Source organism: Coregonus lavaretus, assembly GCF_964263955.1.
Source record: "Coregonus lavaretus genome assembly, chromosome: 22".
Taxonomy (NCBI): Eukaryota; Metazoa; Chordata; class Actinopteri; order Salmoniformes; family Salmonidae; genus Coregonus; species Coregonus lavaretus.
In genome coordinates this window covers 20869966-20888163 of record NC_140009.1, presented here as the reverse complement: position 1 = coordinate 20888163, position 18198 = coordinate 20869966, and the positions used below count along the sequence as shown (strand labels likewise).

Sequence of the window (18198 nt, the reverse complement as noted above, 5' to 3'; positions counted from 1 at the left end):
ATAAATATTTGTCCAAACCAGTTAATAAAAAAGGGCTTTTTGTTTCATACATTTGTTTATGAACATTTTTATATAAAATAAAGAGATTTATGACATACTGACGTTCAATTGTGGAATCGGTGTAGTAAAATAATATGTCAAATTTAGATATTTCAATGGTTGTACGCATTTTGTTGCCAGGATATAGTTTCACATCAGTCCAGAACACCTCACTATGTAAACAATTACAAAATAGGTGTTCAATAGATTCAGTTTCTAGTTCACAAAAACTGCATTCACTGGTAACATCAGGTATATATTTAGTAATCAATCTATTACACGGATAGAATCTATGGATAATCTTAAAGGAGATCTCCTTTACTTTATTGTTCACCATAAATATGTGTGGAGCGAGCCAAACACGGCGCCAGTTCACATCAAATGATGAAGCCCAACAAATATAGTAGAAGGAATAGAATTCCTGTAGAAAATATCCCTTAAAAGATTGTTGAATTGCTTATCTAGTAAACCTATGCCATTCACCTGGATATTGCTTACAATAGATGTTCCAGAATATGCATTATTCTGTAGTAAAGATTTTATCCCACTAGGTATAGCTTTTATAACAGTGACATATTCCTTGCTTGAAACCTCAAACTTTCCATAAATTCTCTCCGCGTAAATAGATTCCCGCTAATACTAACTAATTGGATGACAAGGACAATGTTTTTCGAGAACCAATTACGGTAATATTACATCTTGTTTCTATGTAATATCAACCCATTATTCCATATAAAGCATTTATGAGGTGAAAAGTTGTGTTTATACAGCAAAGCCTATGTCACGAACGTCGTATGAAGGAGTGGACCAAAGCGCAGCGTTAGTTGCGAACATACTTGCTTTATTTAATTAAAGCATACACACGAAATAACAAAACAATAAACGACTCGTGAAGTCCTCAGTGACAATGACCGAACACGGAACAAAAACCCACAAACACAAAGTGAAACACAGACAGTTAAATATGGCTCCCAATCAGAGACAACCAGCACACAGCTGACACTCGTTGCCTCTGATTGGGAGTCACTCAGTCAAACATAGAAATAAACAACCTAGAACACCCAACATAGAAACAGAACACATAGAATGAACACACCCTGGCTCAACATAATGAGTCCCAGAGCCAGGGTGTGACAGTACCCCACCCCTAAAGGCGCGGACTGCGACCGCGCCTAAATACGAGCAAAACAGGGGAGGGCTGGGTGGGCATTCCTCCTCGGCGGCGGCTCCGGCTCCGGGCTTGCCCACCACCCTCCAACAAACCCCCCATAGCGCCCCTGGTCCGGTCTGGCCCCGCTGGCTGGAGCTGGACTGGACGTAGCAGGAGCGGTAGGCTTCAGCTCCTTAGTGGAGCAGTAGAGCGGTACCTGAATTGGCACCGATGACCCAGGCACGGGTTGTGCCGGACTGACGACTCGCACCCCTGGCTTGGTGCGAGTGGCAGGAACGGGCCGGGCCGGGCTGGCGACGCACCCCGTAGGCTTGGTGCGTGGAGCAGGGACAGGCCGGGCCGGGCTGGCGACGCACACCGTAGGCTCGGTGCGTGGAGCAGGAACAGGCCGGACCGGGCTGGCGACGCACCCCGTAGGCTTGGTGCGTGGAGCCGGAACGGGCCTCACCGGACTGACGACTCGCACCCCTGGCTTGGTGCGAGTGGCAGGAACGGGCTGGGCCAGGCTGACGACTCGCACCCCTGGCTTGGTGCGAGTAGCAGGAACGGGCCTCACCGGACTGACGACTCGCCTCCCTGGCTTGGTGCGAGTGGCAGGAACGGGCTGGACCAGGCTGACGACTCGCACCCCTGGCTTGGTGCGAGTGGCAGGAACAGGCCGGGCCGGGCTGGCGACGCGCACCGTAGGCTTGGTGCGAGTAGCAGGAACGGGCCTCACCGGACTGACGACTCGCACCCCTGGCTTGGTGCGAGTGGCAGGAACGGGCTGGACCAGGCTGACGACTCGCACCCCTGGCTTGGTGCGAGTGGCAGGAACAGGCCGGGCCGGGCTGGCGACGCGCACCGTAGGCTTGGTGCGTGGAGCAGGAACAGGCCGGGCCGGGCTGACGACGCACACCGTAGGCTTGGTGCGTGGAGCAGGGACAGGCCGGGCTGGGCTGACGACGCACACCGTAGGCTTGGTGCGTGGAGCAGGAACAGGCCGGGCTGGGCTGGCGACGCACACCGTAGGTTTAGTGCGTGGAGCAGGGACAGGCCGGGCTGGGCTGTCGACGCACACCGTAGGCTTGGTGCGTGGAGCAGGGACAGGCCGGACTGGGCTGGCGACGCACACCGTAGGCTTGGTGCGTGGAGCAGGAACAGGCCGGGCTGGGCTGTCGACGCACACCGTAGGCTTGGTGCGTGGAGCAGGGACAGGCCGGGCTGGGCTGGCGACGCACACCGTAGGCTTGGTGCGTGGAGCAGGGACAGGCCGGACAGGGCTGGCGACGCACACCGTAGGCTTGGTGCGTGGAGCAGGAACAGGCCGGACCGTACTGGGAACACACACCACTGGCCTTAAACGGGGATCAGGAACGGGCCGGACCGGACTGGCAATACACCTCAGTACCTCTCGCCGTGCCTCTACAACTTCCTTCCCTCCTCTCGCCAATGGCTCCCGTAACCCGGTGGCCTTCTCTCCTCGTCTCCCATTTCGCCCTGTGGCAGCCTCCTGCTGCCCAGTCGCCCATGCCGTGTGCCCCCCCCTAAAAAATTATTGGGGGTGCCTCTCGTCCGTCCGACGATGGCACTGCTGACGCCGCTGCTCCTCTCTCGCCAGGGCCTTAATCCTACCCCAAGGTCCCTTGCCCCCGAGCATGTCCTCCCAGGACCACGATTTGCCCACCTGGGCCATCGCCAGCCTCTCCATCTCCTTTCCTGGCGCTTCCTCCCATGTCCAGTCTGCCTGCTCCTGGACACGCTGCTTGGTCCTTTTATGGTGGGTTTTTCTGTCACGAACGTCGTATGAAGGAGTGGACCAAAGCGCAGCGTTAGTTGCGAACATACTTTCTTTATTTAATTAAAGCATACACACGAAATAACAAAACAATAAACGACTCGTGAAGTCCTCAGTGACAATGACCGAACACGGAACAAAAACCCACAAACACAAAGTGAAACACAGACAGTTAAATATGGCTCCCAATCAGAGACAACCAGCACACAGCTGACACTCGTTGCCTCTGATTGGGAGTCACTCAGTCAAACATAGAAATAAACAACCTAGAACACCCAACATAGAAACAGAACACATAGAATGAACACACCCTGGCTCAACATAATGAGTCCCAGAGCCAGGGTGTGACAGCCTAGCACATTATGGCCTGCTTGTGAAAAGCCGCCAATTTCACGGGCAGTTTACCCACAATATAAGGACATTGTAGTAAAAAATTAAGCCCTCAGAGCTTCTGAAAAACAAAATCAGGTACAATATTCCAAGAACTATGAGGATTTCTTAAGTCCCTTTTAACCCAGTTGACTTTTGATATCTGATTAAAGAGAGTGAAGTCTAAGACATTTAGACCGCCATCACAAACCCTGTTGGTGATTACATCTCTTTTTATCTTATGTGGCTTGTTTTTCCATATGAATTTGTACAATAACCTATCTAAGGTACAGCAAGTGGATTTGGGAATGTCAACAGATGAAAAAAGATAGGATGCACAAGATAGCCCCTCAGCTTTGGATAAAAGCACCTTCCCTTGAAGACTTAAATCCCTCCCTAACCATGAGGATAATTTATTTTTGATAGATTCAGTTACAGAATTCAAATTAAGATCATTCACAGCCTTAATATTTTTGGTGATCTTTACACCGAGGTAGGTTACAGTATATTTTTCAGAGATGTTACAATCTGCTGTGCTGGATTGACAGCTCCTTTAAGAACAAACATCTCACATTTTGGAAGATTTAATACCAAACATGAACATTTGGAGAACTGCTTCACAATATCCAATGCCAATCTAGCTTGTGACACATTTTTCAAAAAAAGTGAGGTGTCATCCGCCAGTTGGGATATCTTGAGAAACTAATGAGCATAAGGTTTGACATACTAAAAAAAAAAAAAAAGGTGAGATTAGACAACCTTGTCATATTCATTTGTAAATGTTAAACCTTGAGGAAGTTCCATGATAGCTGTTTGATACAGCTATTGCCACCATTATACAGAGTTCTAATAGCATCAACAAAACAATTACCAAACTTCAAATGCTTAAGACAATCAAAGATACAATTGTGACTCACGGTATCAAATGCTTTCTGAAAATCCCAAAATAAGATAACAGGGAAGTCATCCAATAGATCACAATACTCAACCAAATCTAACACCAACCTCAAATTATTAGATATATGGCACCCTTTCATAAACCCTGATTGACATTCATTAATCAGATCATTCAAGCCCGACTTGAACCTTTTCGCAAAGATTGAGGCTATAATTTTGTAGACGTTATTGAGGAGTGTGATTGGATGCCAATTATCAATAATTAAGAGATCCTTGTGTGGTTTAGGTATAAGAATAATAACCCCTTGCTTCAGAGAGGCAGGTAGTTCTCCATTCTTTATAGCCTCCTTGAAGGTTTCAAGTAAAACGTTGCTTTTTCTTCAGAGGTTTTGTAAAATTCAGAGGTTAATCCATCACAGCCTGGAGATTTGTCTGATAACAACTCTCTATCCTCAGAGTTCACCCCATTAATCTTAAGTTTCCTAAGTGTGTTGAGTTCCCCTCTCCTCTTTTCCAAATTAAAAAAGTATTTACTGTTTTTTCACCTTTTCCAAGCCATTGTTTTCTGAACCTTATGAAGGCTCCTCTAGTTTTTTCCTCATAAAATGTATCTAGTTGATTCTGTAAATCATTCAATTTAGCTTTCTCAGTAAGATTAAGATGCTCAATCTCTGTGATATCAGCAATTTTCTTAGAAAGCTCAGCTACCTCACATCTCCTTCTTAAAGGAAGCTGTTTCCCATAAGTAATACAGGTTGAACGGATTTTACATTGCCTGTCACGCCCTGACTCAGGGGACTCTTATATGTTGAGTCAGGGTGTGTATATTCTTTATTATATATATTCTATGTTGTAGTTCTATTATGTGTAGATCTATGTTGGCCGGTGTGGTTCCCAATCAGAGGCAGCTGTAGCTCGTTGTCTCTGATTGGGGACAATACTTAGGCAGCCTACTGGCACTAGTGGGTTGTGGGATCTTGTTCCGTGTAAGGTTTGTTGTGTGTTACCTTAGGACTTCACGTGTCGTTGGTTTATTGTTTTGTCGTGTGTTTATTTAGTAAAATAAACATGTATGCATATCACGCTGCGCCTTGGTCCGTCCCGTCCTTCAACGTACGTGACATTGCCCATATTCTGCATTAGAGGTAGCTAAATTCAAATGAACAGAAATGTGATTATTACTACCATTTTTTAAATCATCATGCAATAACAATGAGTTATTCAGTTTCGAATAACCACCAGAGTATTTCTTACCATCATTACTGCACATTATTACAGTCAGCCATATGACTTTATGATCCGTCAGGACTGCGGGCAGTAATTTTACCTCTACAGTGTTGGGCTCAAGGCTAAAGGTTATCACCCACAAGTCCATTTTTTATTGTAATGAACGATCTCTACTCCATGTGTACTGTTTCTCTCCAGGGTTATTAACTCTCCATATGTTAATTAAGTCCAGGCTTTGGCAGAAATTCACCAATTTGTTCACACCAATGGGCAATCTATCAGTCTCATTATAATAAACCATATTAAAATCCCAACCAACAATAATCTAAGGATTTCCTCAATTTCCTCTAGAAGTAAGTCATTTGTAGGACTAGAACCGTATCCATATACATTACACAACAAAAATGATCTGTCCATGTGGTTGATGACCGCTACTAGCCAATGTTCATTTGAGTTTTTTTTTTAATCCCTTTGAAATTGTGCTAAAATTGCAACCCCAGCTGAATGATAAGTCCTGTGGGCCAAGAAAATGTCACTGCCCTGATTTTTCAAAAAAATTATAGTCCTCTTTGCATAAATGTGTCTCTTGAATGAATAAAAGATCTGCGTTGCAGTCCTTACAAAACATTTAAAAAAGCTTTCCTCTTCTAAAGTTTTGTATCCCCCTGGCATTGGTTAACAAACTTCAAGTCCATATACACAGTTGAAGTCGGAAGTTTACATACACTTAGGTTGGAGTCATTAAAACTTGTTTTTCAACCACTCCACACATTTCTTGTTAACAAACTATAGTTTTGGCAATTCAGTTAGGACATCTACTTTGTGCATGTCCAACAATTGTTTACAGACAGATTATTTCACTTATAATTCACTGTATCACAATTCTAGTGGATCAGAAGTTTACATACACTAAGTTGACTGTGCCTTTAAACAGCTTGGAAAATTCCAGAAAATGATGTCATGGCTTTAGAAGCTTCTGATATGCTAATGAGCATAATTTGAGTCAATTGGAGGTGTACCTGAGGATGTATTTCAAGGCCTACCTTCAAACTCAGTGCCTCCTAGCTTGACATCATGGGAAAATCAAAATAAATCAGCCAAGACCTCAAATTTTTTTGGGTAGACCTCCACAAGTCTGGTTCATCCTTGGGAGCAATTTCCAAACGCCTGAAGGTACCACGTTCATCTGTACAAACAATAGTACGCAAGTATAAACACCATGGGACCACGCAGCCATCATACCGCTCACGAAGGACACGCGTTCTGTCTCCTAGAGATTAACGTACTTTGGTGCGAAAAGTGCAAATCAATCCCAGAACAACAGCAAAGGACCTTGTGAAGATGCTGGAGGAAACAGGTACAAAAGTATCTATATCCACAGTAAAACGAGTCCTATATCGACATAACCTGAAAGGCCGCTAAGCAAGGAAGAAGCCACTGCTCCAAAACCGCCATAAAAAACATGGGGACAGAGATCGTATTTTTGGAGAAATGTCCTCTGGTCTGATGAAACAAAAATAGAGCTGTTTGCCCATAATGACCATCGTTATGTTTGGAGGAAAAAGAGGGTTGCTTGCAAGCCGAAGAACACCATCTCAACCGTGAAGCACGGGGTGGCAGCATCATGCTGTGGGGGTGCTTTGCTGCAGGAGGGGCTGGTGCACTTCACAAAATAGATGGCATCATGAGGAAGGAAAATTATGTGGATATATTGAAGCAACATCTCAAGACATCAGGAAGTTAAAACTTGGTTGCAAATGGGTCTTCCAAATGGTCAATGACCCCAAGCATACTTCCAAAGTTGTGGCAAAATGGCTTAAGGACAACAAAGTCAAGGTATTGGAGTGGCCATCACAAAGCCCTGACCTCAATCCTATAGAAAATGTGTGGGCAGAACTGAAAATGCGTGTGTGAGCAAGGAGGCCTACAAACCTGACTCAGTTACACCAGCTCTGTCAGGAGGAATGGGCCAAAATTCACCCAACTTATTGTGGGAAGTTTGTGGAAGGCTACCCGAAACGTTTGACCCAAGTTAAACAATTTAATGGCAATGCTACCAAATACTAATTGAGTGTATGTAAACTTCTGACCCACTGGGAATGTGATGAAAGACATAAAAGCTTAAATAAATCATTCTCTCTACTATTATTCTGACATTTTACATTCTTAAAATAAAGTGGTGATCCTAACTAGGATTAAATGTCAGGAATTGTGAAAAACTGAGTTTAAATGTATTTGGCTAAGGTGTATGTAAAGTTCAGATTTCCAAACTGCATCGCTCGCTGTGCGAAAGCGAACTGGATGAGGATCGAGCGGTTATGCGAAAGCGAACTGGATGAGGATCGAGCGGCTGTGCGAAAGCGAACTGGATGAGGATCGAGCGGCTGCCGATGGCATCTTGCTTCTTCCCAATACTATGAGTGTCCATATATCCTTCTGGGAAGTCCGGGGCGACACGGTTACAGATGTCACTTACTTTGCGCTTCACATTCTCACCCTGGTCCTCAGGACACCTTAAAGCTGTAACCCACACCTTCTCCGGTATCGCTCTGCTTCCAACAAGCAGAGCGTTTATCAGAGGTTGCAGTGTTTGCAAGTTTAAGATCTTCGATACTCTCCTATACATGATTCAAAGAGGTCTCGAGTTCATCGATTTTTTAAAATGTGTTTTCGAGTGTCATTTTCTCCAGACCATCGGCTCTTTCATTTATCTTTGCAGTGACAGCATCGATTGTATTGACCAGGAGTTCGTGCAAAGACAATTCTTTGTCTTTTTGGGTGCAGGGCTATTGACTGGAGTGTCAGAATCAACCGAAGGTCCAGAATCCTCAATTTCTTCTCCTGAGGAGTCGGGTGGCGGTTTCTCTCCGGTGTATGAGTGGCCAGCTAGCAACTGCCTTGTCCTCCCTTAGCTTTTTCTCAAAAAAGAATTCTTCAATTTTGCCAAGTTTCAGATTAAATTAGCAGTCTACGGAGCGTTGTTCTTTGTTGTGTTTACTATAAACTGAGTTTTGTTACATTTAAGTACGTTGGAGAAGGATCAAAGTTAAGGTTACTCGGAGCAAGATAAATTATCATATATACAGTGGGGAGAACAACTATTTGATACACTGCCGATTTTGCAGGATTTCCTACATACAAAGCATGTAGAGGTCTGTCATTTTTATCATAGGTACACTTCAACTGTGAGAGTCGGAATCTAAAACAAAAATCCAGAAAATCACATTGTATGATTTTTAAGTAAATCATTTGCATTTTATTGCATGACATAAGTATTTGATCACCTACCAACCAGTAAAAATTCCGGCTCTCACAGACCTGTTAGTTTTTCTTTAAGAAGCCCTCCTGTTCTCCACTCATTACCTGTATTAACTGCACCTGTTTGAACTCGTTACGTGTATAAAAGACACCTGTCCACACACTCAATCAAACAGACTCCAACCTCTCCACAATGGCCAAGACCAGAGAGATGTGTAAGGACATCAGGGATAAAATTGTAGACCTGCACAAGGCTGGGATAGGCTACAGGACAATAGGCAAGCAGCTTGGTGAGAAGGCAACAACTGTTGGCGCAATTATTAGAAAATGGAAAAAGTTCAAGATGACGGTCAATCACCCTCGGTCTGGGGCTCCATGCAAGATCTCACCTCGTGGGGCATCAATGATCATGAGGAAGGTGAGGGATCAGCCCAGAACTACACGGCAGGACCTGGTCAATGACCTGAAGAGAGCTGGGACCACAGTCTCAAAGAAAACCATTAGTAACACACTACGCCGTCATGGATCAAAATCCACGCAAGGTCCCCCTGCTCAAGCCAGCGCATGTCCAGGCCCGTCTGAAGTCAGTGACCATCTGGATGATCCAGAGGAGGAATGGGAGAAGGTCATGTGGTCTGATTAGACAAAAATATAGCTTTTTGGTCTAAACTCCACTCGCTGTGTTTGGAGGAAGAAGAAGGATGAGTACAACCCCAAGAACACCATCCCAACCATGAAGCATGGAGGTGGAAACATCATTCTTTGGGGATGCTTTTCTGCAAAGGGGACAGAACGACTGCACCGTATTGAGGGGAGGATGGATGGGGCCATGTATCGCGAGATCTTGGCCAATAACCTCCTTCCCTCAGTAAGAGCATTGAAGATGGGTCGTGGCTGGGTCTTCCAGCATGACAACGACCCGAAACACACAGCCAGGGCAACTAAGAAGCATCTCAAGGTCCTGGAGTGGCCTAGCCAGTCTCCAGACCTGAACCCAATAGAAAATCTTTGGAGGGAGCTGAAAGTCCATATTGCCCAGCGACAGCCCCGAAACCTGAAGGATCTGGAGAAGGTCTGTATGGAGGAGTGGGCCAAAATCCCTGCTGCAGTGTGTGCAAACCTGGTCAAGACATACAGGAAACGTATGATCTCTGTAATTGCAAACAAAGGTTTCTGTACCAAATATTAAGTTCTGCTTTTCTGATGTATCAAATACTTATGTCATGCAATAAAATGCAAATTAATAACTTAAAAATCATACAATGTGATTTTCTGGATTTTTGTTTTAGATTCCGTCTCTCACAGTTGAAGTGTACCTATGATAAAAATTACAGACCTCTACATGCTTTGTAAGTAGGAAAACCTGCAAAATCGGCAGTGTATCAAATACTTGTTCTCCCCACTGTAGTTGAGACTGTATTGTTCTTTTTTTGTATTCATGGCAATTCACTACAAAGCTGTATTCAAAGCTGGACACTATTTCAGAATTTCTTACAAATAATAAATTGTGTATTAAACTTTGACTTATTAGGCAACGTTTTGAATCAGTTCCCTTAGTCAGCCACCAACTCAATAGCGCTGAGTTATTTTTTATAGTGATTCAGTCATTCAGACACATGACAGGGACAAACATAGTAGTGACACTTATGGCTCAGCCTCCTTGAATGAGACAGGAGCTCCCCTAATTGCAACTAAAGTCCAACTTTGGGGGTGGCTCTATAATTGAACCATTCTCATACTGTATTTTTTTTTAATGCAATTTTGTTCTGCTACAGTGGTAAATATGAAATAGCTTATTCCAAATGAAACTAACACCCCCACCACTCTGAATTGGTTTAAACCAGTGACCATTGGTTCAGGTTCTTTCAATCTCATTCATCTTTCTATTCCGCCTGTCTGTTTGGAGCTTTCGCTAACGAACTTGCAACATTGTTTTCAGCTCCTTTTCAGGTGTCCCGACTTTTCTTTTTACAAAAAAAGTTAATTTGTCAGCAAGACACATCAATTAATTCAGGCTACAAGTGTGTGTCATCACACATTTTGGTGTTTTGTAACAGATGTCTCTTTCTGTTCATCAAAGCGCAAGCGCATACTTAAATAGAAAGTCCTGTGAAACACTATCATTTGCACACTGCTCTGAAGTGATCCACTCGAGATCCAGGACTCCATGTTATTCCTTCACATAAAAAACAGTTCAGTGTTCAGTGATTAACTGTTGAAGATTGGCCGGCGAGCTATCCGGAGCACTTTGTAAGCGTTGCGTCCAGGGGAGTCGAATCCAGATGAAACGCCCTTCTTGTTTGAAATTGTAGTAGTTAACGAGTTGCCTGTCCTGGCTCTCCAGAGACAATGACATGCTGTTGACCTTCAGCTTGCAGGGGCACTCCCCATCGAACACCACCCTGAACACCCTCTCCTGCAAGAAGTCCAACCTGATAGTGCTGTACTTGGCTGGCACTGTGGGGTCCAACTGCTGCATGACCAGCACCCAGTCCAAGCCCGCCTTGAGCTCATAGAACAAGGGGGGCAAAGTACGGCCCGCGGGTACTTCAATCTGGCCCACGATACATTTTTTTAATGTATTAAATATTATTATATTTGAGTTACAATTTTTGCCCTAAAATTACTCATTCCATGATATACAAACAACCTCCAATAGATCGTGCTGTAGCCTGGCAGCGCGCTCTGTATTTGGGCCTACAGTCAGATTCAGCCACTTCATTGCTTGACATTTTACATTTTACATTTTTGTCATTTAGCAGACGCTCTTATCCAGAGCGACTTACAGTTAGTGAGTACATACATTTTTATTTTTCATACTGCCCCCCCCCCCCGTTGACGACTTTTGACGTGAAAAATGAGTGCTGCGAAAAAAGCAGATGGCTTCGATCTTTTTTCTATAGCACTGGATGCGAGTACTGACATCAGAGACACCGCTCAACTTTAAATTTTTGTCAGAGGAATAAATGAGAACTTTGAAATAACAGAGGAACTTCTTGCGATGGAATCAATGATGGGAACAACCAGGGGCTCTGACTTATATGACAGGGAGTCTGCCTGCTTTGAAAAAATTTATCTACCGTGGAGCAAACTGACAAACGTCACAACAGATGGATCACCAAATCTAACCAGTAAAAACATTGGCCTACTAAAAAGATTACAAGACAAAGTAAAAGAAGAAAACTCTGAGGAATTTATATTTCTTCTCTGCATTATTCATCAGGAAGCCCTGTGTAAAAGTGTGTTAAAGCTGGAAAATGTTGTCAAAGTGGTTGTAAAACGTGTCAACTTTATACGGGCAAGGGGGCTTAACCATCGTCAGTTCATTCAGCTGCTCAATGACACAGAGGCAGAGCACCAGCACTTGTTGTACCATTCAAATGTGTGCTGGCTAAGCCTGGGAAAAGTATTTCGCCATGTGTGGGAACTGAGAGGGGAGATAGGTATGTTCCTTGATACGGTTGGTAAAGCTGACAACTTCTACAAGTTGAAAGACACAGACTGGCTGTATGACTTTACTTTCAGTGTGGACATATTGGGGCATCTGAACGATCTAAATGTGAAACTGCAGGGAAATTGTTTTTTTTTGTGCATGAACTGTAGTCCAACGTGAAAGCATTCAAGGCCAAACTTATGTTGTTCTCCAGACAAATGAGCAGTTGGTCTCTCGCTCATTTTCCGACACTGGCTGCACTGAACGCGCCCACATCGCAGTGCCGCACTGAGACATACAGTAGCACTTTGATCGACCTGCATGCTGAGTATTTCCCGCCGCTTCTACAGACTTCACCAAGATTGAGACTGAGCTGGAGCTTGTATCATGCCATCTGTCTTTCGACAGTGAGAAAGCACCACCAGACACACACTTGGAGCTCATCTACATCCAATGTGACAGTGCTTTGAAAGAGAAGTACAAAAGAGCAACATTAGACCAGTTTTATGGCTCACTGAATGAAACAAAGTTTCCAAACATTAAAAAGCATACCCAAAGGATGCTTGTTTTATTCGGGTTCACATATGTGTGTGAACAAACGTTCTCAGTCATGAATTACAACAAATCCCATCAAAGGTCAAATTTAACAAATTACCACTTGTCAGCTGTTTTGAGAATCTACATCAAAGATGACACCAGACTTTGATGCCCTTGCCAAGAGAGGTGACCAGACCCATTGTTCACATTAAGACTGAAATAACCTTGACTGGGGTAGGCAAGGATTATGCTTTTTCATGGTGATGGTTATGCAGTGAGAATTATCCAGCAATGCACTTGGATACACGTAATAACTAATCAGTCAGATTTGGGCTGAGGTGATTGGATAACTGTAAATATGGCTCACAATGGAGATGAGAAACATTCCTTAATATGCTTTCAAAAACAGACCATTCCAAATGAAACGGATGCTCTTACCATATGTTTCACTCAAATTTTAGAATAGTTTTTTTTTTTTACACATCTGCTGTTACATTTTGCAAGTCTCTAGTCATATAATATACATCTATTTTTAAGTTTGCATATTGTGACTGTTTGATTGTACTTTACAAGGGTAGAGATGCAGGATCTCTGTGTGTGTTTGACTGTGTCTGTGATGTTATAAATTATATCAATTTTGTGAAAAATGTGTGAAAGATTTGTTCACAAAAAACAAGGGTAGAGATGGTACAAGGGTAGAATTGTTCTGCAAGCATATGCACACCTACAGTACACTAGTAGTTGCGTGTCAATGTGAAAATGAATAAAGACTTCACATGTTGTGTCACGCATATAGTATGTGGCCCTTCCCTTGGTTTCAAAAACTCAATGTGGCCCTTGAGCCAAACGGTTTGCCCACCCCTGTCATAAAAGGTAGTGTTCTGGTAGATGAAGAGGCCCATGTAGGGCGTGGGGTCGGGCAGCAGGGAAAGCTTGCGCTGTGCATCTCTGAAGGCGCTTTCCATTGCAGGGATGAGGTGGCTGTACGCCTGCATGACCAGGTCCCTGTCCGCTGCTGGTGGCCTCACCCCGGCCATCAGCACCACCAGGCCCAGCTTCAGCCGATGTTAGCCAATAAGGAAAAGGCCACGTTGCTGTAGTGACATCTAGGGGAGTGGGAGGAAACATTGGTAATGTCACAGTCACATGAAATCCCCACCACCCTTTACAAAAATGTACTGGATAAGATGTTGACAGGAAGGGGAATTAGGTAACAGATCTATAGCAGCCTCTGTGTCTCCACCTCAGAGTAGATTTGTTGCCTGAAGCTGCCTCAGTAACCCTGAAGTAGAAACACAAATTTGTGAGTCAAGAGAATGTCAAACGTTATGGTCAAATGAATGTCAAAACTAAGTTCTGGAGTCAAAGGAATGTACAAGGGAACATTCCTCAGGTTTAATTCAGTGACAGTACAGTACAGTACAATACAGCAAAGTCAGAGGGATCTGGTCAGGAGAAAAGGCTAACAAGCCATGAGCTCATTAACCTCTAAGTATAGCCTCTCTCTCTTCTCTAATCACGTAATGGCCAGGGTAAGCTAAGGTTAATGTACAGTCATGAAGAGGAAGAGTGCCTTTACCAGAGAGCTGTCCGGCCATCCTGCGCAGGGCGACAGAGGTTTGAGCGGGGCTGGGTATCTCTAAACTAGCCTTTACATCCACAACGTCCCGCCGCTTCCACAACGTCCCGCCGCTTCCCCAGCAGGTTCGTGATGGTGAAGTTTGCTGCATACTTCTCCAGAGGGCCATCCAAGGAGACCACGTTCCCCTCCTCCCATAGCTTGTACAGCATCAGTGTGGGGAAGATATTCGAGAGACTAGCGATTCTGTGGGGAAAACAATTGTTGAGTGTTATTCCTCCTGCAACCTGTCACATTTGCAGCAAATCCTCCAGTATTCTCATTATCAACCTGACTCTTTGACCCAGCCTCTGGAAATAGATACATATCTGCCACAGCTAGGGTTGCAAAATTCCAGAAACTTTCAATAAATTCCCTGGTTTTCCAGAAATCCTGGTTGGAGGATTCCGGATTTATTGCTTATTCCGGGAATCATCCATCCGGGATTTCAGGAAAACCACATTTACATTTTAGTCATTTAGCAGACGCTCTTATCCAGAGCGACTTACAGTTAGTGAGTGCATACATTTTTCTCATACTGGCCCCCCGTGGTAATCGAACACACAACCCTGGCGTTGCAAGCGCCATGCTCTACCAACTGAGATACACGAGACCACAAAGTTCCCAGAATTTTGCAACTCTAGTCAAAGCAATCATGTTAATCTCATCTAACATGCTTCTAACAAATGATTTATCAACAGAGGAGAGCAGAGCAGAGCTCACCTGTATAATGTGTACTCATTGGTTGGAGGCGAGGAGGGATCACTTCCGTTCCTTCTGCCAAAGTTTCCATTCCACAAAGCAGAGTCGTAGAAGACAACGATGGCATACAGAGATGGTAGTCTAGTGTCATGAATACTTAACCTTAGGAGAATGTCGATCTGTATGGGGGAAAATGGCATCTCGTAAAGAAAAATGTTAATGTAGCGCCTTAAGTTCTGCCTAAAAAAACACACAGGGTGAATATGTCATGTTTGAGAAAGTAAAGTAAATGCCAAATAGGCTATACATGTCTGTATTGACCTTTTCCAATGCCTCCTTGAGGGCAGAGATGGGGTGTTCAAAGGGTACTGGTTCAGGGAAACGAGGGCACATCTTCTCCTCCTACACCTCTATTATCACAACATTGTCTACAGACAAAAATAAAGGGGGATGTAACAAGTGCAGGAGGTGAATCACACTTCACATGGTACCAAACTGGGCCAATAAGCGAGCACACGTCTATATCAATAACCAGGTTAACCTCCAACCTTTTTATGCAAGTAAAGTACATGTCGGATAAATCATTTCATGACAGGCCTGATGGAAACAGCAAATTTGTCAATAAAACAAATGTCGAGGCCTCCCGAGTGGTGCAGCGGTCTAAGGCAGTGCTTGAGGAGTCACTACAGATCCGGGTTTGATCCCGGGCTGTGTCGCAGCCGGCCACGACCGGGAGACCCATGAGGCGACGCACAATTGGCCCAGCATCGTCCGGGATAGGTGAGGGTTTGGCCGGCCGGGATGTCCTTGTCCCATCGCGCTCTAGCGACTCCTGTGGTGGGCCGGGCACATGTACGCTGACACGGTCGCCAGTTGTATGGTGTTTCCTCCAACACATTGGTGCGGCTGGCTTCAGGGCAAAGCGAGCAGTGCGGCTTGGCAGGGTCGTGTTTCTTCGCCTCTCCCGAGTCCGTACAGGAGTTGCAGCGATGGGACAAGACTGTAACTACCAATTGGGGAGAAAATGGGGTAAAAATAAAATTTAAAATACGCTAGAAAAGGTGGATAATTTTTGAGTCTGTAAAATTAATTATGTGAGAAATGCCGATGGAAATGCCTTTATGTGCAAATATTGATATAATAACCATCATATCGAAGTACACTTGGAGTCACACGATAATATGTTGTGTGATCCTCCCATTACCACTTGGGGAGAAACGTGTTGTTCAGTACAATCCCTTCTGCAACGTAGCAGATGTTCAAGAGAAGTGAAAGCACCTCTGGTCAATTTGATGGAAACATCTCTGGTGGAAAATTGCTGATTTCAGAATATTCACAGGGGATGGAAAATGATCTTTGAACTCTTACCAATTTTTTATTTTTGAAGCATCCCGTCATGACCAAGGATATCAGCAAGAAGACCACCATGCCTAACTTGGTCCATTTCACATTCATCTTGCTGGTGTGGTGTCCGAGACAACGATGCTGATTTATGCTGTGATGATAAGAATTCCGCTGACACTGTACTTTGATTATAAAGGTTTATTGTATCAAAGAAGTTCAGCGTCAATTTACAGACATCTGCAGATATCTGGAGAATAACCGGACCCAAATCTCTGATATGTTATTTCTCCCCGTCCTTTGTTCAAAACATGGTATTTATATCCTGTGTAACATAAGATGGGTGGTTTTTGACAGACCAATCCCCGGCTTCCACATATCTCCAAATGTCCTCTATTCCAAGAAGCCTATGTAGTAATGCTTTCCAGATGTTTCAGCAAAGCAGAGTAGAGTTCATCCATTACACCATTTGCAAATGTCAGCAAAATCATAGACCCTCAGACACTACATATTTCCCCCCTTCGAGACTAATTAAGTCTCGAAAACAAAAATAATAGGATTATGACAAATAACAATTTTTGTTCTTGAGTAACTTCAGCAATAAACCAACATTTATGGAGAGTAAACACATGTTAATATAGAGACATTTTTGTATGGAGTGTAAATAAATTGTTATGGAGTGTAAATAAATTTTTATGGAGTGTAAGAGCGAAAAACCTGTCTGGCAGCTTTCATTCCAAATATCCATCAATCAATCAAGACAGGAAAATTCTCACACGGCCCCTCTGCCCCAGGCACAAATTATGTATTACACATGCAAATATGTCTATATATCATTGCAGACACTGGAATGTAGTCCACTACACTTCATCTCCTCAGCAGTGTCGACTTCCAATGAAACGTTGATGATGGAATCTGAACATTTCCACACCTTCCTTGTTCCACTTCCTCCAGTCCATTCATATTGTCCATGTTTGAGTATTTGAATCCCCTCTACACATTCCCATATACTTCTGGAAGAAAAGAAAACACCAACCAGTATCTTTTGCAAAACAACACATTCAAATTAAAACATCAATATCAACTAAAAATGATATATAAAATGATATATAAAATGAATCACATCCCATTTCCCCCCTTTGATTCATAAGAAAATACTAAATATCACAATAATATAATTATCCCACAATCAGATATTCAAAATTTCCTAGAGTTTTTTCAACCCTAGTTTTCATAACTTTTTAGTCTGACTTTTTTTCCCAATTTTTTCAAAAACCATTTCACTGATTTATCCACAAAACTCTTTCCCATTTTCTGAGGATATTAAATCGGGAAATTCCCACCTGCTTATGCCTTCTTTACACAAGAACTTTGCAACCGACTGAGCATCTTTTAGCTTAGTTGGACATCTTATGCACCTCTTGGTGTAGGAATGTAACCAAGAATAACAGTCACACCCCTGCGAACATAATTTTTCAGACAGATTGTGCACCTGCCTATGACATAGTCAACCTGTTCAAGCAAATATGGTTCCCAAAAACCATACTCCTTTGTGCTCTTTCTCCTAACCTCCCCCCTTGCAACATTAGCTAACCCATAGCTTCCTAAATCATCAGACCTAATAGGTCTAGAGGCGCTACTATCAACCCCTCATGGTTTCTCCAAAGACCAGTAGCATCTTTGACGGCACCTCGGTCTAGCCATAATTGTTTGTCGATCGTAGAAGCAGCTTCCTGCATCAAAATCACATCCTTAAGCGTAATTTTGTCTTCCAAGTCCACTCCATGAGTGACCAGAAAAACTTTGCCCAATTTGTCCGCTCCTGTGAT

General features: G+C 43.7%; 1 pseudogene across 1 annotated transcript; it reads right to left on the bottom strand.

Annotated features, from left to right (window-relative positions):
* Window positions 1–10946: 10946 nt before the first annotated feature.
* Window positions 10947–16483, bottom strand: LOC311149877 (putative beta-lactamase-like 1; annotated as a pseudogene). Its single transcript has 7 exons — window positions 16397–16483; window positions 15350–15430; window positions 15050–15207; window positions 14364–14533; window positions 13971–13990; window positions 13557–13775; window positions 10947–11292 (listed from the first exon to the last, which is right to left on the bottom strand). The product of its transcript is annotated as a putative beta-lactamase-like 1 (transcript).
* Between the last annotated feature and the right edge of the window lie 1715 nt (window positions 16484–18198).